This window comes from Sarcophilus harrisii, chromosome 1 (assembly GCF_902635505.1).
Source record: "Sarcophilus harrisii chromosome 1, mSarHar1.11, whole genome shotgun sequence".
Classification (NCBI taxonomy): domain Eukaryota; kingdom Metazoa; phylum Chordata; class Mammalia; order Dasyuromorphia; family Dasyuridae; genus Sarcophilus; species Sarcophilus harrisii.
The window spans coordinates 464,297,963-464,325,744 of record NC_045426.1 but is presented as its reverse complement, the minus strand read 5'-3'; the positions used below and the strand labels follow the sequence as shown (position 1 = coordinate 464,325,744).

Here is a 27,782-nt window from a genome sequence, read left to right as displayed (position 1 = left end):
TTCATTAAAATTGTGGTTTTATCAAAACTACAATGCTATTAACCAAGGGTGAGATTAATTAAATGAAAATTAGGTATGGAGTAAGTCATGGAAAAATCTTTCTCAACTTATTTGTGATTGCCTAAAGCAGAAATGTTAATTTTAAGAGTGTACTGAAAAATCACAGGTGTTAATTTTATTGTAGCCAAACTAAAAGTTAAAGTTCATAAGTGGCAGAATTTGTAATCCAGTGTGAGTTTTAATTTTATGGTTCATTTTTTACATAAAAAATAAGCCATAAAAGACGATTATGGTTTAAATGTGGTTTTTTCTTATACTGAATGTGACAAGGAATTTTCAGAATGATTATTTGTGTTTATGTGTTTTGTAAGGAAAGTTGCCAGTTACACTGGACCTGGAGAATAAGTATGAAGTATACAAAAATAAGGCTGCAGGATTTGGCTGTTTGCCTTTTTTTTTTTTCTTTATGTTTGCTTTAAGTTTATGGGTTCTTCTAGAAATCAAACAGGCATTCCTGTATTACACAACCAGGAATAAATTCATGGATTTCAGGTAGCAGTATACTATATCCATTCTGCAAGTGTTTTTAGTGATATCCTAGAGTGATCTTTGATTTGAACTCTTTTTTTGGCTTATTTGCTTTCCACATTAATCCAAACAGCCTGTAGGAGCAGGAAAGCACTTAAAACAAGAGTTTATTTTAACATGTAGTCATCGTGTATGGTTTAATAGTTCTTTAATCCCTCTTAAGTATTTGGATTTCTTCTTTTGAAAGTATTGAACAATGAATTCTTCTAATAAAGTTAGTTATCTGGATTGTCATAATTATTTTGCAAATCTAATAGCACTTTTCCTTTAAAAAAAAATCCACCTACACCTTTTGCAGAACTTAGTCAAGACCTGCTAACTGAAATTATGGTGTGATTTATGAGATGTTTACCAATATGCATTTTTAAACTTTTAGAAAAATAAATTTAAGTCAGCAAACATCTATTAAAAGTCTGTAACCTTGCAAGATACTGTACCATACAATGAAGTTAGAAAGACGCAAACAACAATAACAGTAACAATGACAATAGCTAACATTTGTATAGCACCTAGAATTTCCAGGCCCAGAGCTAAGGCCTTTAGAATTATCTCATTTGATCCTCACAACAGTAGGAGATCAGTGTCATTATTATCCCCATGAGGAAACTGAGGCAAACTAAATTTAAGTGATTTGCCAAGGGTCATATGTTATTAAGGCTAAAGTTGAACTAAGGTCTTCCTGATTTCAGGGTGAATGCTCTCTCCATCTACTGACCTATCTAGCTTCCTTTAAATAGATCCTGCCTTCAAGGAGATTACATTCTTTTGGGAAAATGTAATAAATATACAAATAAGTAAATACAGAATCATTTAAGGAGGGAGAGAGCAGTAATCATTCAAGGAAATACTTCTTTTAAGAAGTAGCTTCTGAATTGAGTCTTCAAGGAAGTAAAGATTTTTTGTTTTTGTTTTTGTTTTTTTTTTGGATTTTTTTTTACTAAATGGACACATGATAGATGTGATTTTCTCAATAAATTTTTTTATCTTTTTGTTTTTATATTATTAAGACTTTTCCTTATATCTCTTCACCCCCAAGTAAACCTTTAAATGTATAGATTTTTAAATAATAAAAATAGACATATAGGTCTTTATAGTTTATAAAGCGCATTTTATAGATTCTTCCCTTTATCTATCATTTGTTATCCCTCACTTCTCTCCTCCTTTGCTCCAGTCTCAGAGGAGAACATCTTTCTTTTCCTTGTCAAGGATAGCCCCTGAACTTGTGCCCTAGTGATTCCTCTGGGACCCTGCCCTTTCAGTCATCCTCTCCCTTTCTAACCTTCCATTTTTCTTTATTTTCCAATGGCTTCTTTTTTGCTCTTTATAAACATGCCCAGGTCTCTCTCTCATCCTTAAAAACCTTCACTTGACCAGCCAGTTCCTCAAACTCTCACCTTGTATTGTCTCCTTCATTTGTTGTTTGTACTTCCCTATATCTACTTATTTCTTAATACTATGTACGCTGGCTTTTTTCCCAAACACTCTGTCCAAAGTCAACTGAGCCTGTGTGGTAGCCCTGGACATAGAATCTCTAGAAGAATGAATTCATTGGTGCCTTTTATGCATAACTCTAACGATATGACCTTAGGCAAGTCAGTTCAACACTCTGCACTTCTGTTTTGTCAACTGTAAAATAAGATAGTTGTACTCCATCTCTAAAGTGCATTTTAGCTGTAAATATAAGAACACAGAATTTCATATTTCCTAATTCCAGTGTCCCTTTCCTGGCCTTTATCCTCCTTGACCACTCTGCTATTGAATATCCCCTCTTCCTGGGTAGTCCTTTCTCTGTCCTAAGTTTCTGTGCCAGTATTTTCTTCTGGTTCTCCTACATTTCTGTTCCTTCTTAGTTTCCTTTGCTGGCTCCAAGGCTTTGTCCTAGATCCTCTCTTTTCTGTCTATTTCCTCTGGAAGCTCCTTTAGCTGAATTATCTCTATGCAGATGAATCTTAATCTATTCATCCAGCCCTGATCACAACCACTAATCTCATATGTCCAACTGCATGCTCCACGGGCATCCCAAATCAGCATTTCCAAAAAGATAATTCATTTTCTGACATCTGAAAACTGTCCCTGTCCCCATCTTTCCTGTTCTTGCCAATGATAACAATCCTTCCAGACTCATATTTGTAACTTTATCATCATCCATATACTTCACTGTATCTCCTCTCTCTTGTCTAATCAGTTGCTTAATCTTATTAATTGTCAAACATGGCTACATCCTAATTCAGGCTCTTATCTCTTCCTAAATCAATGAAATAGCCTTTTTAATTGTCTGTTTTACATTTTTCCCCTTCTCCATTTTTTCCTTCCTTACAGTTGCCATATTGGTATTCTTGCTTTGCTTTTTTAAAAATTTGGGTTTTTTTGTTTTTGTTTTGCTGAGGCAATTGGAGTTAAGTGGCTTGCCTAGGGTCACCATATTGATATTCTTACAGTAGATTTGATCCCATCTATCCCTTCCCTAGAAACTTATTTGACTCTTAATTGCCTCCAGGAAAAAAAAAAAAAAGAATACTTATAGTCTGTCAGTCAGTAAATATTTATTAAATATCTAATAGGTGCCAGGCACTATGCTAAACACTGAGGATACAAAAAGAGATGAAAGACAGACCATATCCTTAAGTGGCTAATAGTTTAATGGGGGAGACCACAAGAAAACAAACATACAAACAAGGAATATTACAGGATAAATAGGAAATAATTAAGAGAAGAGAGGCATTAAAAATAAGAGGTTGGGAAAAGTTTCTTGTAGATGATCTGATTTTAGTTGGAACTTAAAGGAAATTAGGGAATGAAGTGGTAGAACATTCTGAGTATGGGAAACAGCTGAAGAAAATGCCCAGAGCCAAAAGATAGTGTATCTTATTCATGGAACAGCAAGGAAATTAATGTCCCTGGATCAAAGTATATGTGATGGAAAATAAGGTGTAAGAAGATTGGAAAAGTAGAAGGTGGGGCAACGTTGAAAGGCTTTGATGCCAAATATAGAATTTTATATTCAGTCCTAGAGGCAACAGAAAGCCACTAGGTTTTATTGGGTAGGAGGGGAATGTAATTGGATCTGTACTTTTAGACACTTTATTGTCTGAATGGAGAATGGACTGGAGGGAGGGGAGAGTTGAGGCAAGCAGATTCACTAAAAGGCTATTGTAATAAGCTGGGTGATAAGTGGTAAGTGTGAGTGGTGGAGGAGGGAAGGAAGCATATTCAAGAGACATTGCAAAGGTGAAATAGGCTTTGGCAACAGATTAGATGTGGAGGGGTGAGAGATGGCCATTCACAAATTTGGCTCCAGCCTATCTTTCTAGACCTTCATGCTCCCCTTCACATATTCTACATTCCAGTAAAACTGGGCATCTTGCTATTCTCTGGATACATTCAATGTCCCATTTCTGTGACTTTGTGTTGAACCCTCCCTTATGCCTGGAATTCATTACCCCTTGTCTCCACGTCTTGGAATCCCTGGATTCCTTCAGGGCTCAGCTGGAATGCTACCTCCTACATCGGCTCTTTTCCTATATAAGCTTCCCTCTCACCTATCATCCTACCTTTTTTTTTTTTTTTTTTTTTTTTTTTTTTTTGGTATTTTCAAGTCACTTAACCATTTTCATTTCGTAAAATGTGGATAACAAACAACAAAACTTTACATTGCTATTGGAAACATTGAATGAGATGGCATATAAAAGTACTTAGCAAACGTTAATGTGCTATATAAATGTATTTATTACTATTTTTTAAAATTCCCCCACTTCTCTCCTATTCTTTCTCATGGGATCATGGATCTGAAGTGGGAAGGGACATAGGTAATCCAATCCCCTTGTTTTATAATTGAAGAAACAGATCTAGAGAGGTTTAATCAGTATAGCCTAATAATGACTCAGCTCTATGGTAACAAGATTTTAAAGAAAGGATGGGGTAAGGGAGAGATTTGGCAAAACCAACCAAAACATCAGCTATTTCTTGTGTTACATAAAATATTCCACAACCATCGTCTTCTGCATGTATAATAAAAAAAGAAAAGGTTCATATTCTCAATTTCGCTGGTGCAAAAATTGGCCATTAAAATTATATAGAGATGGGGGGGGGTACCAGGTAAGGAAAGGAAATTGACATTAAGCACATTTTTAATATATTAAATTGTTTACAAATATTATCTCATTTAATGTTGACAATAACGTTGTTATATAGGTGCTATTTTTATTGCTATTTGACAGTTGAGAAAATTGAAGCAAGCACAGAAGTAACTTGCCTAGGGCTGTTGAGCCCCGGAAGTGTGGGAGGAAAGATTTGAACTCAGATTTTTTTTTTACTCCAGGCCTGGCTCTCCATCTATTGTATCAGCAGCTGCCTTGCTCAGCATTTTAAAGTTTTGTTTCAATTGACTTTTTTCCTTCACACTGATGTTGTTTTAACATATCTTTTTTCCTAGTTCTGCCCATTTCACTTTGTACGTATTCACATATGTATTTACTTTATAACTGTGTATATATCTTAATGACTTAATCACATAGTGGTTTTTCTTTAGGGTGTACCTGCAAACTTTTTTAGGAATAGACTTTCATTTTTGTCTTTATGTTTTCAGCACCTGAAACAGGACTTATCTGTAGGGTAGGTGCCTAATTTATTTTTGTGGAATGGGATCTTTATCCCAACTTGTTACTAAGGGTAAAGACTGAATATGTGGTTACACTGATTTTGGGGAACTCCCAAGTGATAATATACCCTGTTTTGATGAAGGTTGATACTCTCTCAGCCAAAGAACTTGGAGGTTAAATGCCAGGTTTAGGGTCTCCAAGTGTCAGAGGCAGGATTTGGATTCATCTCTTCCTGATTTGAAGGCCATTTCCATATCTGTTTTGACACAATCTTATAACAAGCTAGTTATTATTTATAGTATAATTATTTTACATATGAAAAAAGGGATGGTTTGGAGGGTCACAGTGTCAGGTCTGAAATTCTATCTTATTTTTCCTTAACTCCAAGTCAGTATTTTAGCCCTTGTACTCCACTGCCTGCAAGCTTGTTTGATAAAGATTTCCTTCATTTCAGAAGCAGCTGGTAGCTCATTTGATAGTGTATTGGGCCTACAATCAAAAAGACTAAGTTCAAATCCAGCCTCAGATACTTTTTAACTCTGTAACCCTGGACAGGACACTTAATCTGACAAAAAGCATCCATTGGAGAAGGAAAAGGCAAATGATTCCATTATCTTTGCCAAAAAAAAAAAAAAAACAAAACCATGGACCATGATTGTCACTACAAGTTGGATCTGACTAAACAGCAACACTTCTTTTTTTGAAGTAGTTATTCACACTTACATCTGGAAAATTTGTTGGTCAAATTAATATCTAGTCTAGTCCCTCCTTTGATTATCCCCAATTTTTCACCTATGTATCTTGTTTGTATATAATTAATTATGTGCCTGTTGTCTCTCTCATTAGGTTGTGAGCTCTTTGAAAGCAGGAATTGCCTTCTTTTTGTCCTTTTTTAAATTACTAGTGATTAGCACATGCTTAGCAATTAATAAATACTTATTGATAATTATTTGTCATCTTTATCTTCATTTTTATTATTCTTTAAGATTCTGTCATTTTTTTTTGCTCTTTAAAAATAAAATTTTTCATTTTCTAAAACTTTGTGCACCATGCAAAACTGAAAATTTGCTAATTATTAATATATTTTCTGACAAATTCTGAGCTAGCTAGAATTAAAAAACTATGTTAACTCCAACAATCATGATTTTAAAATTTTAATGCTGTGTGCTATTTTTCATTCCCTTTTTTATCTTTTTGATGCTGGCTCTTTGTAATAGCCTACTGTCCTTGGTGCAGTGTTCTCTGACTTGTTTTGTGAGTTAGTTAGAACTGGATAATAGAGCTTTTTTTTTCCCTTTTCCCTTTGTTGTTCAGGGCTAGCAGACCTTGCTATCTTGATTCTTCTTCTCTCCCTCCACCCACTGTAATTACCATTTCATTTCAGAGGCTACTTTTCTCTCTTTGGAGTCTGTCAACTGGCAGATAGGCATCACTATACAGTGACACAAGCTGGAGACTGTCTGGATTGGAAATGAAGCTTGTAGTGGACGAAATGAATTCAAGATTGTTCTGACCTAGTAGCTAGACCCATTTTTATGTTTTTGTTATTTGGTTTTGCATCTTCAAAAGAATCTAGTAGGAGGGTAATTGTTTCTATTGGAAAAAAGTATATCCTCCTCAGCAATTGTTTATTGTTCATGGATGGATTAAAAATCCTTTAAATAAATTTTTGAGTTTGATAAATTTAGCACTCTAAGATAACAAAGAATTTGGGATTCTGTACTTTTAATAAGTTAACATTTTGACATTGCCTCTCTTCCCTTTCATCTTCCCTTCTAGTTATTTATTCCTTGTATTCCATGACCTCAGAATTTATCTAGTGAGCAGTACTGAAGAGAATATTGGTTTTGGATTTAAAGGTTCTATGTTCAAATTCAGACTGTTACTTATTTATCCTTGTGCCACTTACTTCTTATGAGCAAAATGACATGGTGAAATAGATGATCTCTAAGGGTTCTTCCAGCTTCAGTCAATCTGTCATTCATTCACTAACTAACTTTGGGCTAGGGGCTGAAGATAGACCTCCCCCCCCCAAAAAAAAAAAAAAAAGAGTTCCTCCCTTCAGGAAACATATTCATTTAAAGGAGAAAGCATTGTATGCATAAGTAAATACCAAATAAATGTTGTGAGGTAGGAAAATGGCTGTAGCTGGTTAACTGTTTGTTGAATGTTAAAATGTTTTGGAATTGCTCTAGAGTTGCCTCATCTGCTTTTTTTCTCCCTTTATTTACTGGGTTATAAACTTCTTAAAGTTTACCTTTTGTATGCGTGGTGTTTATCTTATATTATGCAATAGCAATGTTCCTTAAAATTAAACTTAACATATATTCATTAAGTGCTTCCTGTGAGGAAGTTATTGTTAGTCAATCAATAAATATTAAGTGCCAGGAAATTTTTTTTTTTTAAACAAGCAAAACAGGCCCTGCTTTTAAGTAACTTGCAATCTATTGGGGAAAGAGAATTCATTAAAGGAAGTTGGAAAAGGTAGAGGGAAAGAAGGAAAGGTGAGGGAAGGAAGGACATGATGGAATTTGAGCAGGTGGGAAATGAAGAAAGAGCTGGCCTAGGAACCTTCATTAAATGGAGGCTCTGGGAAGAGCTCTCCATCCTCAATTCGAGTGGGTTCCTGGGGCAGAAGATATTAATGAAATGTGAGTACCAGAGCTGATGTGTTCTTGTAGGTTGTTGAAGTTCCTGCAAGCCTGATGGAGAGAAAATCAAGAACCTGCTGTGGCAGAGCTATGAAAAGTGGTCTGTAAATCAAATCCTCTTTCAAATGCTAAAGAGCATCCAAGAATTCTTTTCTCAAATTTAAGAATCCCTCTCTAAATGCATCTTTAAATTAGGGTTTTTTTTTCTATTGGGTTTGATTAAAATGGAGCACACCTGAACTGCTCTTTGCATTCTACAGTTAATGAGGAGAAAGAAGAAAGCACTGTATGATGAAAGAAGAAACATTGAAATTGTTCTTTCTAGATTTTTTCCAATAAATCACCAACAATTTATAAGAGTCTTTATTTTGTATTTACTTTGTGTATGGAGGTGGGGGGAAAGTGTCAGTGAATATAGGATGGGTAAAACCTGAGGATAGACCCACCATTGTCAGGGCATAATGATGATGCATCAGATCCTTTCTGAATGGTCAGACATGTAGAAGGGTGAATTTAATTCTTTTAGGGAACTTTGTGACTAATGATCAGTCACTGCCAATTTAAAATTACTTGGATTTCTGTTGATGGCTGTACAGCTCTGGGGGAACTTGGTGTTAGTCTGGCTTTTGGAATGGATTATAAGGTCAAAGGATTTAGAACTGGTAGAGACTAGAGACCATCTAATCCATGAGTTAACTTTTTTTTTTTTAATATCATGAATCCTTCTGGCAATCTGTTCAAACTAGGAACCTCTTCTCAGAATAATATCTTTCAAAGCATAAAATACATAGGATTACAAAGAAATCCAGTTGAAATCCAGTCATTAAAATATTTTCTAGTTATCAAAATAATTTTACAGATGAAACAGGAAGAAAATGATTTGCACACCAAGTTATAGAGCCAATTAAGTGACAGCTAAGATTTTATCCCTCTTTTTTAACTTCAAATTCCAATCTCTTTATATCCTACAATACTGCCCGATTTCCATCAAGTGGATTCAGTTTGAACTGACTTGCCTTAGAAATAAGAGTAGTTTTCCTATAGCACAAAAACCAAGAACAATATCCCTAGGACACACTATTGTATATTTCTCAGTATTTTGTGAGTTTAGCCTTCATTTAATTTTGAATCTGCCTCATCTATATACTGGTCATATATTTCATAACCCTTCATCTTATCCGACATAGATGAGACTTTGTCAAAACTTTGCTGAAATTCAGATATACTTTCCCTTGTCCTCTTCATCTGTCAGGCCATTAGTTTGATATAAAATGTAAATGAGAAGTTAGTGTGGTAGGACAATCTAGGTGAACCTATACTTAGTGATTAGTAATCACAGCTTCCCTTTCACTGAAGTTTTTTTAAGTTGAGAATTGGTAGGTGGATATATATAGGCTTAGATAAGAACTCAGTAAAAGTCTAAACTGGAGTGGTTCCACTATTAGTAGAGTTGATAGAGAATCAATAGGAGCTGAGAACTGATTGACTATATAGTTCATCATCTTGATATAAGCATTCAAAGGCCTAGAAGTAAAGCATCAAATCAGAAATACAGGGTAGAATAGCTTGTTGTAGGGATGGGGTCACGGGTAGAAATAGCCAATAATCAGTTAGAGTTCTTGGTTAGATTAGTTGTATTAAGTACAGATACAAAACTATCAAAGAAGCTATACCTATTTTTATGCAGTTTAAAGCCCTCATATTTCTCCTTTCATTAGCATTTATTTTTCTATGTGTTTTATTTCCCTAACTAGGAAATCTAGAGAGACTTCATTGTGTAAGATGAATGGAGAGAGGAATTGGGAAGGGGAGTACCAGTATATATTTCATACCAGAACAGTGGAATCACAACATACTTAGAGCTTAAAAGTATTCTTTTAGGCCGTCTTTCCATTTCTTGCCATTCCTATTTCAACAACTCTGTTAGTGTATAAAGGTTAATGATAAAATAAATGAAAATTGCTAATGCACAAATGCTTTCTGACAGGAGAATAAAACATTGCAAAGTTATGAATTGCCAGGGTAGACTATACTGAAGTTACCTAGCAAGTAAACATTGAATAGAACAATGTATTCCAATAAGAAAATGAACCAAGATCCTTTCTTCTAAAAGCACTGCCTTCTCTAGCCTGCCTCTCCTCTTCTGCCACTGAAATGTCTTATTATAAAATTATACCTTTCTTGTTTACTAAACATTGATGCTTATTTTCTAGTTGGTGTAACACATTTAAAATATTATTTTATTGGCACTTTTTGTTTTTAACTACATTAATTTCTGATTTTCCTACCCTTTAACCTGCAAGGGCCCAGATATTTTATGTGTGTGTGTATTTGGATACACACACACACACACACACACACATGCACACACACACGCATGCACGCACACACATGCATGTATATCTACATATTTATACATACACTTCTATAGCTTTCTTTATTAATCAAAAGATTAATTGCCAAATAATTATTAGAGTATTTAATAGCTTCTTATGTTTATAGTCTCTTCATTTATCCTTCATCTCATCTGTTTCCCTAATTTCAGCTTTTGCTTTTGTGCAGATGACTCCCAAATCTTTTATTTTAGGATTAAACGTTTAACTCTTTGCTAAGTGGGAAATTTAAGTAATTTCTCTGCTGTATTTTTCATTTTTGCTACGTGAACACCAGTGTATGCCTGAGACCAGTTATAGCAGACCCACCTGGGGAAGCATTAGGACTTGGATAAACTGGGATAGAATGGGATATATTTGGATATAGTAGACAGAGTGTCAGGCCTGGTATCAGGGAGATGTGAGTTCAGACCTAGTTTCTGACACTTATTAGCTGTGTGATTCTACATAAGTCATTTAACCTTTTTTTGCCTCAATTTCCTGATCTTCAAAATGAGAATAATAGCACCTACCTCTCAGGATAGTTGTGAAAATCAAAGGAGATAATAATTGCAAAGCACAGTGCATAGCACATGTAGTACTATATATATATGTTATTTGTTGTTATTGGTACTGATAATAAATACTATTTTTATGAAAGCATCCAGGTTTTGAAGTTTAAAAATTTTGGGTTTAAATCCAAGCTCTATGATTCTGAATGTCTCTTAGACATTTCATCAATACTCTGAACTTATTATAGTTAAGATGAAATTTATTTTCTCTCTCAAACTTACTTTCTCTTCTTGTGTTCCCAATTTCTGTTAATGACATTGCAATTTTCTGGCCAAGCTTACTTTAAGTTTAAAATTTCCTCTCTCTTCTCCCATTGAGTCCCACTGAGCCATTAAAGATCCTATTGATTCATCATAGTTATTGCTTTTCTTTTTCTAAAGTCTTTTCTCTACTTTCTGTTGGCCACCTTCTTTTAAGTCCTCCTTACATTTTCCCTAAAGTATTGCTCTAGGTTCCTAACTTGCTCTCTATCCCTATTTTTAGTCTACTTTATTTTATACATTACTGACCACATCTTGGTCTTGCTGTCCAGGTGTGATCAGATTACTTTTCTGATCAAAAACACTCAAGGACTTTGTTTTCCCAATAAGATTTAACCAACTTAGTTTGCATTCAAGTTGTCTATAACCTGTCTCCAACCTTTTGTAATTTAAATGTATCTTATTTTTTCTTCTATTATTTTCTTAATTCTTATTTTCTTATTTCTAGATTTGATTCCCTGTATATTGAAGTACTTAGCTAGGGGCAAGGAGGTGTCACAGTGCATAATATGCAGTACTGTCATAGTGTGGGATCTGGAATCAGAAAGAATTGTGTTCAAATCTGCTGCAGACATTGTGTAACTCTGGGTAGGTCACTTTTGTGCGCCTCCGTTTTCTCAGCTGTGAAATGGGAATAAAGTACCTACTTTCTAAGGTTGTTGTGGAAATAAAATGAAATTATACTTGGAAAAAGAGCTTAACACAGTTATCTGGAACTTAATAAGCACTATATATAGTGCTTATTCCCTCCCTTCTTCCCATTTCATCTTTGACTTGGCCCTTCTTTCTCAACCTCCATCTTGCACAATATCATATTCATGGTCCTCAATCAATAAATGTTTATTCAATTGAGTTGTTATGAGTTCAACACAGATTGGATGTTCCAGAATGACAGAGATTTGGGGTTTATGTTGAATCCTTCTTTAAAGTCCTGATAGTTCCATTTTCTTCATTGGATATCTGTTCCTTTAGAAATTTGTTTGACCTGTTGATCATGGTAATGAAAGAAGAATAAGAACAAAATTAGACTTTTGTTAAAACTTATACCTCAAGGGCAATGTAGTTAATATTGTCCTAGAACTTAAGTATCTTTAGAACTCTAAGGGATCTCAGAGAATATCTAGTCTACCTTCCTCATTTTACATATTAGAAAACTGGCTGGTTTTCTATAAACAAGGAAATTGTTTCTGTAACAAGAAAATCATTTATTCATGCTCATATAAATAGTAAGTGACAGTGTTGGTATTTGAATTCAGGTCCTCAGATTTCAGAAGCAGTATTCTTTCCAGTGTGTCATCATAACACATGTGATCATCTGCACATTTGGGGCATTGACAAAAATGCACATTATGTATAATTTTGTATTTTGTTATCTGTGTGCCAAATTCTCTCCCTTTCCCCTGACAATCAGATTACAAACTTTAGGAAGGAAGAGATTATTTCTTATTTAAAAAATTCTTTCTTCCCCTTTACTTCACACAGTGTTCTTTTTTAAAAAGTCATTGCTTAATAAATTGGATGAATGGAATAAACTGAAATTACTGCTATTCTGCTCTGAATGGTAGAGAGGTAAGTCAGAAGGCCTAACATTATATTAGTGAATCTGGAAGCTTCAGTCTTTTCCCTGACTGGGCTACTGTTTTCCCTTCTTTTGCTCCTATTCTCTTTCCTTCCCACACATGGGGAATCCAGCAATTAAGTGAAGAATATGGTGACATTCCATTTTCTATGCCTAGACTTTTGTATAGGCTGAGCCCCATGCCTTCCCTTCTTTCCTTCTGTCTCTAAGAACTTCAGAGTTCCTTTAAAGCTCATCTAAATGAGAACCTCCTATATCAGATTTTTCATCATTCTTTTCCCCTTAAACTTCTTCCCCTAATAGTAGTTAATAATAGCAATGACAGTATTGGTTATTGTTCAGCCAAGTCTGACTCTTTATGATCCCCTTTTGGGATTTTCTTGTCCAAGATACTAGAGTGGTTTGCCATTTCCTTCTTCAGCTTATTTTACAGATGAGGAAACTGAGGCAAATAAGATTAAGTGACTTGCCCGCTAGTAAGTATCTGAAGTTGGGTTTGAACTTATTTAAAATGGGGAATTTCCAATTCCAGGTCTGGCATTCTATCCACTCTATGACCCAGCTGCTTTAATAGCTGTCACGTAGGTGGCTATTTTTCTTTTATTTACTTTGACATCAAGACGACCTGAAATAATTGTAGAGTTTTTAAACCTGAGTGAGAATCATACTTCAGGTACATGTTGGCTTGTGACCCCAGCATAGTACTTAACTTCTGTCAAAGTTTCCCCATCTGTAAAATGGGCACAATAGAAGTATTTCCATCCCAGAACTGTTGTGAGGAGCATGTGAGGTGATTACATATAAATCATTTAAACAAAGAAAAGCTTTCAAGCACTATACACAATAACCCAAAAATGTCAGAGTAGTTTTAACTTATTAGTTTTAGCTTAAAACTACATTAGGATACTTGGGGCAGCCTGTTGAAATGTTAGTAACTACTATTTTTTACTTTGGCTTTGGAGTAATGTGGTACAATGGGTAGAGTTGTTCTTGAATACAAGATTCAATACATGTAATAAAATAGTTCTCAATGTGATGTGACCCTATTCAAGGAATTAAAATTAGTTTCATAATAACATTAAAGTGTTACTTATCTATTAAAATAGTCTTCCAGGCATCAATATCGGGTCTAGTTCCTATCCCTTACTTTGTATAAAATTTGTTTTTATTTATACTTCTTATACACTTTGTTTCCCCTAATAGAATGTATGCTTATCATCGATTGGGTGTTTCATTTTAGGTTTATGATCCCAAAGTCTTGAACAAAGTAGTCCTTTAATCAAGTTGCCTGTTGTTTGCTCTCCAAATATTTGACGTCACTGAGCTTGGGTTACTCTTACAAACTGAAAATTTCTCTTCTGTTTGTAAGACATTGGGCTAGATAATGGGAAAGTAGAGGTTCTGGGAATTTGGGATCAGGACCTTTGAAAACTTACTTCAATCCCCTCTCTGGAGTCTTGGAAAACGAGTCACTTGTCTTCTCTTTGGCCTTAAGACTCCTCATCTGTAAATAAGGTGAGTGGATTGACTAAAGATGTTCACTAAGGGCCGTTCCAGACCTAAAAATGGGCTGTGATTCTTTGATTTGCCTCCTCTCCTAAAAGTTTTATGTGAATTATGTTTTTACTTACATGGTTTATGCTAAACTTTCCTCAGATCATTCAATTCAATTTAACAAGCAATTTTAAAGGATCTACTGCTTGCAGTAACAATAAAGAACTCATATATTTGCACACTTTTTTTTTGAAAATGAAACTTAAAATTTCTAAAAGTATGCAAGTTAAGGATAGAATAGACATAGGAAGAGGGTTGGGTGAGGGACTTCTCTTTTAGATATTCAGGGATAAATGACACTAGTCGTGATAATGTACTATAGCCTTCATTTATACAATCCTTTTTAACAATTACAGAGCACTTCACTCCCAACAGCCCTGTGAGCCGGGGAGGACAAGTATTTCACAGATGAGTGAAATGAGGCTTAGAAACATTAACTGATTACTAGCCACTAAAGGACCCACAGCTGGTAAATGTGAAAGCTGGGATTTAAACACCACATTTCCTTACCCCAAGTCCAGTGCCCTTAGCATCATTCAAAGTTGCATTTTATGCTTTTTTTTCTGATAAGATTGTACAGTACCTTATCACAGACAGTTCTGACAGATTGATACATCTCTAGTTTGTCCAGATTTTTAAAATACAAACTTTCAGTTCACATGGTGAGATCTTTCTGACCCCTTTCCTGGGAAAGGGGCTGGTGAAAAGCTGCTAATACAATGGAGAAAGGGTCAGAGACACATCCCTTGATTTTTGCCCATTTTTTCTCCTTTTGTGCCCAGTATCTTGCTACATTGTCATATATTAAGTTTTTCTAGGGTAAGGAGTGAGTGTTCCTGAAGATTGAATTAAATGTGACCCATAACAATAATTAAATAATCTGTGCTTATTTTATACAAATCAAGAGAACATCAATGTTGAAAAATTACCCATGCATATGTTTTGTAAATAAAAAGTTATAATGTTAAAAAAGGCAATTTTTCAACATTAATCCTTGTAAAACCTTCTGTTCCAACTTTTTCCCTCCTTCCCTCCTCCCCCCTCCCCTGGATGGCAGGTAGTCCAATAACTCATTTCCCACAGTGCTCTCTCTGGGTGTAGCTGATTCTCTTCATCACTGAACAATTGGAACTGGTTTGAATCATCTCATTGCTGAAGAGAGCCACGTCCATCAGAGTTGATCATCATATAGTCTTGTTGCCATGTATAATGATCTCCTGGTTCTGCTTATTTCACTCAGCATCAGTTCATGTAAATCTCTCCAGGTCTCTCTGAAATCATCCGGCTGGTTGTTTCTTACAGAACAATATTCAATAACATTCACATACCACGATTTATTCAGCCATTCATTCAGTTTCCAATTTCTTGCCATTACAAAGAGCTGCCACAAACATTTTTGCACATACAGGCCCCTTTCCCTTCTTTAGTATCTCTTCGGGATATAACAGTAGTAGTAGTAACACTGCTGGATCAAAGGATATGCACATTTTGATAACTTTTTGAGCAGAGTTACATATTGTTCTCCAGAATGATTGGATCCATTCACAATTCCACCAACAATGCATCAGTGTCCTAGTTTTCCCACATCCCCTCCAACAATCATCACTATCTTTTCCTGTCATTTTAGCCAATCTGAGAGGTGTGTAGTGGTATCTCAGAGCTGTCTTAATTTGCATTTCTCTGATCAGTAGTGATTTGGAGCACCTTTACATATGACTAGAAATAGTTTCAATTTCTTCATCTGAAAATTGTTTGTTCATATCCTTTGACCATTTATCCATTGGAGAATGGCTTGATTTCTTATAAATTAGAGTCAATTCTCTATGTATTTTGGAGATGAGGCCTTTATCAGAACCATTAGCTGTAAAAATGTTTTCCCAGTTTATTGCTTCCCTTGTAATCCTGTCCACATTAGTTTTTATTTGTACAAAAGCTTTTTAACTTAATATAATTGAAAGTTTCTGTTTTGTGATCAATAATGACCTCTAGTTCTTTTTTGGTCACAAATTCCTTCCTCCTCCACAGATCTGAGAGGTAAATGATCCTATGTTCTTCTAATCATTTATAATCTAATTATTTATGCCTAGATCATGAACCCATTTTGAGCTTATTTTGGTGTATGTTGTTAAGTATGGGTCAATGCCTAGTTTCTGCCATACTAATTTCCAATTTTCCCAGAAATTTTTGTCAAATATGAATTCTTATCCCAAAGGCTGGGGTCTTTGGGTTTGTAAAATATTAGATTGCTATTGTTATTGACTATTTTGTCCTGTGAACCTAACCTATTCCACTGATCAACTAGTCTATTTCTTAGCCAGTACCAAATGGTTCTGGTGACTGCTGCTTTATAATATAGTTTTAGATCAGGTACAGCTAGGCTACCTTCATTTGATTTTTTTTTCATAAGTTCCCTTGAAATTCTTGACCTTTTGTTCTTCCAGATGAATTTTATTGTTATTTTTCTAGGTAAGTAAGATAGTTTCTTGGGAGTTTGATTGGTATATCACTAAATAAATAGATTAGTTTAGGTAGTATTGTCATCTTTATCATATTTGCTTGACCTATCCAAGAGCACTTAATATTTTCCCAATTGTTTAGATATGACTGTATCTATGTGGGAAGTGTTTTGTAGTTTTGCTCATATTAGGGAATAATTTGAGCATGCTGTTCGAATATTCTCAATTTCTTCCTGTAGAAAAAGAATGAAGAAAACTGAAATATTTCACAGTAACTCACAAGCTGCAACCTTTCTGACACTCAATTCCACAAGCAAACCAAGGCTTTTTCAAGGTAAAGTACCATATATTAATTTTCTCTTTTCTGGTGTAGTAGGAGCTATGGGAAAAGGAGGACTTGTCTACAGTTTTCCTTAACTCTCACTTAGGCAATGGTCTGAGGCCTAACTTTCAGATAGTACCAGCCTTGTTCCTATGGGAACTAGGGTATAGGCCAACCATCAGCTTGAGTCACTGATGCTACCACTATTTAATATGATATTTATGAATTTCTTAATTATTTAATATGTATAAAACTGTACTACTATTTTAATTAGTTTTTTGTCTTTTTTATGTGTCACTGATGAACTTAATTTTTTTAGTATTACGCTCCTAATCCTGTTTTCCCCATAATTCCTGTGCTTTTAGTGCTTTTGCAAAAAAAAAAAAGTGCTTTTTGGGAATATGTCAGGTTGTTGCAGAACTGACTATGCCATCATCAAAAGTTTCTAATTCTGTGCTCTCTAAAAACTTCAGTCTGTGACAAAACCAGTGCTGCCATTAAAAAAAAAAAAATCTTCTGTGCTCAGAGTAGGATTCCAGGATTAGAAGAAAAGACTTCACCAGATAGCATGCAAAGGACTATGTTTATTCTGATCATCAGATACAGCACTTCAAATAATGTGGATCAGCCTGGACCCTTTCAGTCAGTCATATATTAACAGTATGACATTTTCAGTTCCTTTAAACATGCTTTCGATTAGAGAATAGTTCATTAGAACTTGCCAATGTTTAAAAATTAAAACAGCACAGGCTTTGCCAAAGCAACACCCATGAGCTTTTCAAGCATAGTTTTCTCTCAAATTTTGAAAGTCAGAGTGGATGTCACTTGTTTGGTAGAGTTGTTTAACCAGTAGAAATGTACATTTGGCAGAGAGGAGACATGTCTCAGAAATCACCATAGGCAATCAGAAAGGGACAAGTAGTCTGAACTACCTGAAAATTAATTCAATTTAGCTCACATTCATTAAGAACATTCTATGTCCAAGGGATTGGGGGTACAAAATCACAATTTAAAAAACCCAACAAAATACCCCTTAGTAGGACATTATTATAATAAATCCTAATAGTGAAAGCACATTAGAAAAAATTTTAAATTCCATGTTTCACTTAATTAAGGTGAGACTATAAGTGATATAATATATTGAGAACTGAATTTAGTCAGGAAGACCTGAATTCAAATTCTGTCTCAGGTTTTTACTATCTCTGTGACCCTTGGCAAGTTACTTAAGTGCTCTCGGTCTATTTTCTGTTTGTAAAAATAAATAGTGCCAGACTGAAAATAAAGGGATTATTTTTTTTAACTCTAGATTAAATCACCAGTTCTTGAACCCAGAACAAATTGCCAATCTGTTTTTAATGCATTAGGTTCCAGTTGAAAAAAATGGCTTAGTAAAACTTATCTATGTTTATTAGGTGTATAAACAAATAAGTTAAAACCATGCTAGCATTTCTCTTCTTAAACTATCAGTGCATCTCCTATTTCTTATAGAAATTTCCTTTCCCTCCTTGTCTTCATAGCCCCCAGCACAAATGTCTTTCTACCCTCAGATATTACTCTGTGTGTGTGTGTGTGTGTACACACATACATATATCACAATACATAAATATATATATAAAACATCTAAACATATACAAGTACATAAATATATATGAAATATATATATATATATACATACATGTATAGTGATGTAATAATATATATGTGGATTATACACATACACACACACACACACACACACACAAAGTTTTTTTTGGACAGGAACTTTTTTTGCTGGGGAGAAGGGAAATGACTCCCAGTGCCTGGAGCATCATAATTGTTTTAAGTGTTCATTGTTTGATTAAGCTAGTTATTCTTTTAGTGAGAAGAATAAGCAAGATATAGTAGAGTGCTAAACTTGGAGTCATGAAGACCAAAGTTCAAATTGTGCTCTGCTCTCAGATATTAGCTACATGGTCCTCATCAAGACACTTAACTTCTCTGGGTTCCAATTTCTTCATCTTTTAAATGAGGAATTTATTAGAATTGATGGCTTCTAATACCCCTTTCAGCTATAAGCCCAAGATCCTATGATCTTTATCAATGGTCATAAGCAATTTAATGTAATATTCATTCATATTTGGTGCTAAGTTAAGAATCATAGAAAAGTGAATAGAAGTGTTCTTTTGTAATGGGCCAGAACTGATATCAGGATTTTTTACTAGGTATTAGCTAAGTGGAATTGATAAGACAATGGTTATCTAGGTTAGCATGGTGATTAATACTTTTCTAATTCAGTGTGATTGAATTAATCTTACCACAAATAATGGTTTCCTGTAATGATATAATGATTGGCTTAAACTCAGTATGATGAATGGATTTAATTGTAATAGAGTATTTAAGAGACCAGAGTCAGACCTGGAGAGGGCTAAGAGACAGATTAGCGGAAGACAGAAGACTGCGGGCTGGAGCACAAGCTCCTAGACTCAAGGAGACAAGACAGAGACTATCATGGTGTTCCTCCTGCCTCCCCTACACAAACCAAGACATGTTCCAGAGAACCTTTAGAAAGCTAGCTGAGCCCCAGACAACGAAACAAGACTTTGAGGAGATAATAAAGAATTTGGATTTTATCTCTGGCTATTCTCATGGCGATTTTTTCTTTTCTTTTTTTTTTTTTTTTTTCCAGGAGGTATTTATTTATTTATTTATTTATTTTATTTTTTATTTAATAGCCTTTAATTTACAGGATATATACATGGGTAACTTTACAGCATTAACAATTGCCAAACCTCTTGTTCCAATTTTTCACCTCTTACCCCCCCCCCGCTCCCCTAAATGGCAGGATGACCAGTAGATGTTAAATATATTAAAATATAACTTAGATACACAATAAGTATACATGACCAAAACATTATTTTGCTGTACAAAAAGAATCAGACTCTGAATTATTGTACAATTAGCTTGTGAAGGAAATCAAAGATGCAGGTGTGCATAAATATAGGGATTGGGAATTCAATGTAATGGTTTTTAGTCATCTCCCAGAGTTCTTTTTCTGGGTATAGCTAGTTCAGTTCATTACTGCTCCATTAGAAATGATTTGGTTGATCTCGTTGCTGAGGATGGCCTGATCCATCAGAACTGGTCATCATCTAGTATTGTTGTTGAAGTATATAATGATCTCCTGGTCCTGCTCATTTCACTCAGCATCAGTTCGTGTAAGTCTCTCCAGGCCTTTCTGAAATCATCCTGTTGGTCATTTCTTACAGAACAGTAATATTCCATAATTTTCATATACCACAATTTATTCAGCCATTCTCCAACTGATGGACATCCATTCAGTTTCCAGTTTCTAGCCACTACAAAAAGGGCTGCCACAAACATTCGTGCACATACAGGTCCCTTTCCCTTCTTTATAATCTCTTTGGGATATAATCCCAGTAGTAACACTGCTGGATCAAAGGGTATGCACAGTTTGATAACTTTTTGAGCATAGTTCCAAACTACTCTCCAAAATGGTTGGATTCGTTCACAACTCCACCAACAATGCATCAATGTCCCAGTTTTCCCGCATCCCCTCCAACAATCATCATTATTTTTTCCTGTCATCTTAGCCAATCTGACAGGTGTGTAGTGGTATCTTAGAGTTGTCTTAATTTGCATTTCTCTGATTAATAATGACTTGGAGCATCTTTTCATATGACTAGAAATAGTTTCAATTTCTTCATCTGAGAATTGTCTGTTCATATCCTTTGACCATTTTTCAATTGGAGAATGGCTTGATTTTTTATAAATTAGAGTTAATTCTCTATATATTTTGGAAATGAGGCCTTTATCAGAACCTTTGACTGTAAAAATATTTTCCCAGTTTATTGCTTCCCTTCTAATCTTGTCTGCATTAGTTTTGTTTGTACAAAAACTTTTCAGTTTGGTATAATCGAAATTTTCTATTTTGTGATCAGTAATGATCTCTAGTTCTGCTTTGGTCATAAAGACCTTCCCCTTCCACAGGTCTGAGAGGTAAACTATCCTATGTTCCTCTAATTTATTAATAATTTCATTCTTTATGCCTAGGTCATGAACCCATTTTGACCTTATCTTGGTGTACGGCGTTAAGTATGGATCAATGCCTAGTTTCTGCCATATTAGTTTCCAATTTTCCCAGCAATTTTTATCAAACAGTAAGTTCTTATCCCAAAAGCTGGGATCTTTGGGTTTGTCAAAGACTAGGTTGCTATATTTGTTGACTGTTTTATCCCTTGAACCTAATCTATTCCACTGATCAACTAATCTATTCCTTAGCCAATACCAAATAGTTTTGGTAACTGCTGCTCTATAATATAATTTTAGATCTGGTACAGCTAAGCCACCATCATTTGATTTTTTTTTCATTAATTCCCTTGAAATTCTTGACCTTTTGTTTTTCCATATGAACTTTGTTGTTATTTTTTCTAGGTCATTAAAATAGTTTTTTGGGAGTCTGATTGGTATAGCGCTAAATAAATAGATTAGTTTAGGTAATATTGTCATCTTTATTATATTTGCTCGCCCTATCCAAGAGCATTTAATATTTTTCCAATTGGTTAGATCAGACTTAATTTGTGTGAAAAGTGGTCTGTAATTTTGCTCATAAAGTTTCTGATTTTCCCTTGGCAGATAGATTCCTAAATATTTTATATTATCAGTAGTTACTTTAAATGGAATTTCTCTTTGTAACTCTGACTGTTGGATTTTGTTAGTGATATATAAGAATGCTGATGACTTATGTGGGTTTATTTTATAACCAGCAACTTTGCTAAAGTTGTGGATTATTTCTAATAACTTTTTAGCAGAATCTCTGGGGTTCTCTAAGTATACCATCATGTCATCGGCAAAGAGTGATAATTTGGCTTCCTCATTGCCTATTCTTATTCCTTTAATCTCTTTCTCAGCTCTTATTGCTATAGCTAGCGTTTCTAATACAATATTAAATAGTAACGGTGATAGTGGGCAACCTTGTTTCACTCCAGATCTTATTGGGAATGGTTGCAGTTTGTCTCCATTACATATGATGCTTACTGATGGTTTTAAATAGATGCTGCTGATTATTTTAAGGAAAAGTCCATTTATTCCTATACTCTCAAGTGTTTTTAATAGGAATGGATGTTGGATTTTATCAAATGCTTTTTCTGCATCTATTGAGATGATCATATGGTTTTTGTTAATTTGGTTATTAACATGGCCAATTATATTGATAGTTTTCCTAATATTGAACCAGCCCTGCATTCCTGGTATAAATCCTACTTGATCATAGTGTATTATCTTGGAGATGATTTTCTGTAGTCTTTTTGCTAATATCTTATTTAAGATTTTAGCATCAATATTCATTAGGGAGATTGGTCTATAATTTTCTTTCTCTGTTTTCAGCCTACCTGGTTTAGGTATCAGTACCATGTCTGTGTCATAGAAGGAATTTGGTAGGACTCCTTCATTCCCTATTTTATCAAATAATTTATATAGCATTGGGGCCAATTGTTCTTTAAATGTTTGGTAAAATTCACATGTAAATCCATCTGGTCCTGGGGATTTTTTCTTAGGGAGTTGTTTAATTGCCTGTTCTATTTCTTTTTCTGAAATGGGACTATTCAAGCAATTTACTTCCTCCTCTGTTAGTCTGGGAAGTCTATATTTTTGGAGGTAGTCATCCATTTCACTTAGGTTATCAAATTTATTGGCATAAAGTTGAGCAAAATAACTCCTTATTATTTCTCTAATTTCCTCTTCATTGGTGGAAAGTTCTCCCTTTTCATTTTTAAGACTACTAATTTCATTTTCCTCCCTCCTTTTTCTAATCAGATTTACCAAAGGCTTATCTATTTTATTGGCTTTTTCATAGAACCAACTCTTAGTTTTATTAATTAGTTCAATAGTTTTTTTACTTTCAATATTTTTAATTTCTCCTTTTAATTTTAGAATTTCCAATTTAGTATTTGATTGGGGGTTTTTAATTTGGTCTTTTTTTAGTTTTTTTAGTTGCAAGCCCAATTCATTAATCTTTTCTTTCTCTGTTTTATTCAAGTAAGCCTCTAAGGATATAAAATTCCCTCTTATTACCGCTTTGGCTGCATCCCACAAATTTTGGTATGATGTCTCATCATTGTCATTATCTTGAGTGAAATTATTAATTGTATCTATAATTTGCTGCTTCACCCAATCATTCTTTAAGATGAGATTGTTTAGTTTCCAATTACTTTTTGGTCTATTTCCCCCTAACTTTTTGTTGAATGTAGTTTTTATTGCATCATGATCTGAAAAGAAAGCATTTACTATTTCTGCTTTCTTGCATTTAATTTTGAGGTCTTTATGTCCTAATATATGGTCAATTTTTGAATAGGTTCCATGAACTGCTGAGAAGAAAGTATATTCCCTTCTATCTCCATTCAATTTTCTCCAAAGATCCAACATACCTAATTTTTCTAATATTCTATTTACTTCTTTAATTTCTTTCTTATTTGTTTTGTGGTTTGATTTGTCTAATTCTGAGAGTGCAAGGTTGAGATCTCCTACTATTACAGTTTTGTTGTCTATTTCTTCTTGCAACTCTCTTAACTTCTCCTTTAGGAAGTTGAGTGCCATACCACTTGGTGCATATATGTTTAATATTGATATTGCTTCGTTGTTTATGCTACCCTTTAGCAGGATGTAGTTTCCTTCCTTATCTCTTTTAATTAGATCAATTTTTACTTTTGCTTGATCTGAGATAAGGATGGCTACCCCTGCTTTTTTGACTTCACCTGAAGCATAATAGATTTTGCTCCAGCCTTTTACCTTTACTCTATATGTATCCCCCTGCTTTAAATGTGTTTCTTGTAAACAACATATTGTAGGGTTCTGACTTTTGATCCAGTCTGCTATCTGCCTCCTCTTTATGGGGGAGTTCATCCCATTCACATTTACGTTAGAATTACTAAATCTGTATTTCCTGCCATCCTAATAACTAGATTGTGCTTCTATTTTTCTTTGCCTCCCCAACCCTCTTTCCCCCTTTTAAACTTATTACCCTCTTGTGTCACGATACTTATCCTCTTTATAATCCCTCCCTCCCCTTTGAGTCTTTCCCCCTTCCCTTCCCTTATTACTCTTTTTCTTTTCCTTTTTCCTCTCCACGTTTTAATGAGGGAGAGAATTTTCTCTAACAATCAAATGTCAATTATTTTTTCTTTGGACCAGACTCTGATGGAGTAAGATTCACAAATGTTCCTCCCCTCTCTAAATTCCCTCAGATATGATAAGTTTCCTTAGCCTCTTTGTGGGATGTGGTTTCCCTCTTTTTATCCCTCCTTCCCACCTTATTCTGCCATCATCCCTTTTCCATATCTACTTCCCTTTTTTATGTTATATCAGTACAATCAAATTATACATGTATTCTTTTTGTATATCCACAACAGAAATACAATTCTCAAGAGTTATTTTTACCTTTTCTGCATCTCTTGAGTTCTATTCTTGGAGATCAAATTTTTTGTTTAGTTCTGGTTTTTTCTTCAGAAACAAATGGAATTCATTTGTTTCATTAAATGTCCATCTTCTTCCCTGGAAGAAAATGCTCAGCTTAGCTGGGTAGTTGATTCTTGGCCATCTCAAGTTCTTGTGCCTTTGAGATATCATATTCCAGGCCCTTCTTTCCTTTAATGTGAGAAGGCAGCCAGATCTTGGGTGATCCTTTTGTGGCATCCTCGGTATTTAAATGGTTTTGGCTGCTTGTAAATTTTTCCTTAATCTTATAGTTCTGAAATTTTGCACAATATTCCTTGGGGTTTTATTTTGGGTTTCTTTCAGAAGGTGTTAGTGTAATTCTTTCAATGCCTATTTTACCTTCTGAGTTCTTATTTCATCTGGGCAGTTCTCTTTGATGATTTCTTGTAAAATAGTATCTAGGCTCTTTTTCATCATAGGTTTTCAGAGTCCAATAATCCTCAGATTATCTCTCTAGATCTATTTTCCAAGATCTGTTGTTTTGCAAGTAGATAATTCAGTGTAGTTTTCAGTTTGTCATTTTTGTTTTGCTGACTTCAGTTCTTGCTGTCTCAATGAATCATTAGTTTCAATTTGTTCAGTTCTAATTTTTAAAGAATTATTTTCTTCAATAGCTTTTTCACTTCTTTCTGTATATGTCAATTAGTTTTTAGATGTATTGTTTTGGTCTGTGGAGATTTTTTCCATTTCACTAATTTTTTTAGTGAGATTATTTTCTTTTTCAATTCACAGATCCTGACTTTCTTGCAAGAGTTCTTTATTTTTCCAATTCACCAATTTGCACTTCCTGAGATTTTTTTACTTTTTCCAATTCGTATTTCAGGAAGTTGTTGCTCTCTTGTAAGGCTTCTCTTTCCTTTCCCCATTTATCTTCTAACTCTCTTTTGAGACTTTTAATGGTCTCTTCTATGAGAGCATTATGTAAAGGAGGACAGTCTGATGCATTTTTGCTGTTTGAGGTCTCTTCAGGTTTGCTGACCTGCTCTTTTTCTGCATAGAAGCTGTCGATCGTTCTTTTCATCTTTTTATTCATGTTTTAAAGCCTTTAGGGTAGGTCTCCTAGGCAAGGGGGTTACCAGCTTCCTCTGCAGAGCAGGGAAAGATGTAAACCGATTTCCGGCTCCAAGGTATGGGAGTGCTCTGTGTGAGAGTTTTCCCTTCCCCCAACAGGAGGTGGATTCAGCACTGGCCGACCTATCAAACTGCTTAGTAGGGCTGAGTGGATTATCGATTGCCCTAGGCTAGAGACTAAGTGGTGAAAGTGTCACCGCCCAGGCCGGAGCCTCTTGTGGGACTGTGAGTATTAGCAGCTGAGCGTAGACCAGACCGCAGAAAGCAGACAGCCACAAACTCTGCCCAGTGTCTCTGCCTGATGCAAATCGGCCCTGGAAAAGCTCTATGGCCCCAAGCCAAGCTCCCCCCTGCGCAGATTGGAGGCTAACCCCGGGCTGCGTCCTCCTGCCGTGCAGGATCACAACTGCCCCAAGGAAAAGCCCCTTACTGCGGGTTGGGGCTGCGCGCTTGTGATGAGATCTGTGCCTTCACCCTCGGTTTGAGACTCTCCTCGGAACCTAATTTCTCTCCCTGTCTGCGCCGATCTCCCCCCTGGCCCCGGAACCAACCTTTTTTTGGCGAGACTGCAGATTTTTTTCGGCTGGTGAGTTGTTCTACTTATCTTTACGAATTGTAGCAGTCAAGACTATTTTTGAGGCTCGATATAATATTGATAAAGAGGGTAAGAGAAGAGCTTAGAAAGACGCGTGTGTCTTCTCCGCCATCTTGGCTCCGCCCCCCTCATGGCGATTTTTTCAACTGAAATGAAGGCTGGTCCAAAGACCTCCAGAAAACTAACCAGGACATTACACTTTTTGCTTTTTAATGAATTTGTTATTTTTAAATAATATACATATAAATCTATTTATGTATGTAAATTTGTATCATGACTTAAACCCAAGAGCTACTTTCACGAAATAATGTGTACTTTGGTTGACAGGTCATTGATTACAGGTATCCAAAGGGTATTTTTTTAAAGAAAGGAAAATGCATCACAAGTTTCAGCATTTTATGTGAAACAAGTAGCTATGACCATAATAGTCTGTAAAAATACATTAGAAGTCCTCGCTTCCAATCCTGATTGTGGGAAAGAGCTATTTCTTACAAATCTAGCATGTCAGTTCTGAGACCTTTGAGTCATTATTTTCAAACTTTGTTCTTGCACCATAGTAGTCCATTCTATGTGAATATAAGCTCTGTCAGAACATTTTTATATCTATACTTTCTGTAATGTTACATATGAAATTATATTACAAAATAAGGCCACATGAATCATTCACATTCTTTTATATTGCTAATGTCTTAAGTATTTGAATTATTTTATCCATGAGTCTATTCCTTCCTGCGACATAAATTGCAACCTCACTTGGGTCTTGGTATAAGAAACCTGGGTGAAATGTGACTGATTATCTCCAAATCCTTCACAAAGGGTTTAGCCAATGTCCTTGAGGCCTTCTTGCTAATGCATAAAATTTCATCCAAAGTTAAATGGAGCCTCAGAAGTTTTAAGTCCTTTGATTTACAGATAAAGAAACAGATTCATGGATATGAAGTGAATTACCCAGTGTCACAAAAGTAATGGGCATCAGAGTATTTATTTGACTCCAGATTCTGTAAGTGCTAATATTAAAAAAAATTTTTTTTTTGGTAGATGCCAGTGAAATCCTTGGGTTGTCTTTTATTCTTGTCTCTTCTGATCATAAATATTAATTAACCTGTCTTTTATGGCATATTTCTTAAATATCTTTATATATCAATTCATTTGTAATATATTATGGCTTTACTCTGGCCATATAACTTTCTACTGTCCATTTCTTCATCTACAAAAACTATGTATTGCATGTGCCATCCTGGGGTATATGCAAATAGATTTAATTTCATCTGCTGTAGTTCAGACTTTCCCCTTTATTCTTTCTTTTCATAATGGCATTCTTTGAGAGGGGCAATGTGATTTTGGGAAAGAGGGCTAGCCTTAAAATAGGGAAGAAAAACATTTAATTGCTGATTATTGATACATAATAGCTGTGTGATACTGAAAAAAATCACTTCTTTAATGTCTCAAGTTTCTCAGCTGGAAAGTTAGACCCCTCATTTTATAGATGGGTAAAAGTAAGGCTTAGAAAGGTGAAATGGGGTGCCAAGGACCCCTCAGGAAATAAATGGTTGATAGATTTAGAACTGAAAAGCACTTAGTCTCGGATTCATTTGGCTCCATCTCCTCATTTTATAGATGAAGACTGAGGGCTAGAGTTAAAGGGATTTCCCTAAGAACACATTGATTACAAAGT

The 27,782-nt window shown here is 35.0% G+C and overlaps 1 protein-coding gene across 4 annotated transcripts in view; it reads left to right on the top strand.

Moving 5' to 3' along the window:
- FAM110B (family with sequence similarity 110 member B) overlaps positions 1-27,782 on the top strand; it is a 209,306-nt gene that overhangs the window by 41,965 nt on the left and 139,559 nt on the right. For 2 of the 4 annotated variants that reach the window (XM_023496001.2, XM_031946378.1), the window contains exon 1: positions 16,795-16,965. The exons of the other annotated variants lie outside the window; for them this stretch is intronic. The gene's annotated coding sequence lies outside the window, so the exon portion shown is untranslated. Of the gene's footprint in view, positions 1-16,794; positions 16,966-27,782 lie in introns of those variants that run through there. 4 annotated transcript variants of the gene reach the window in all.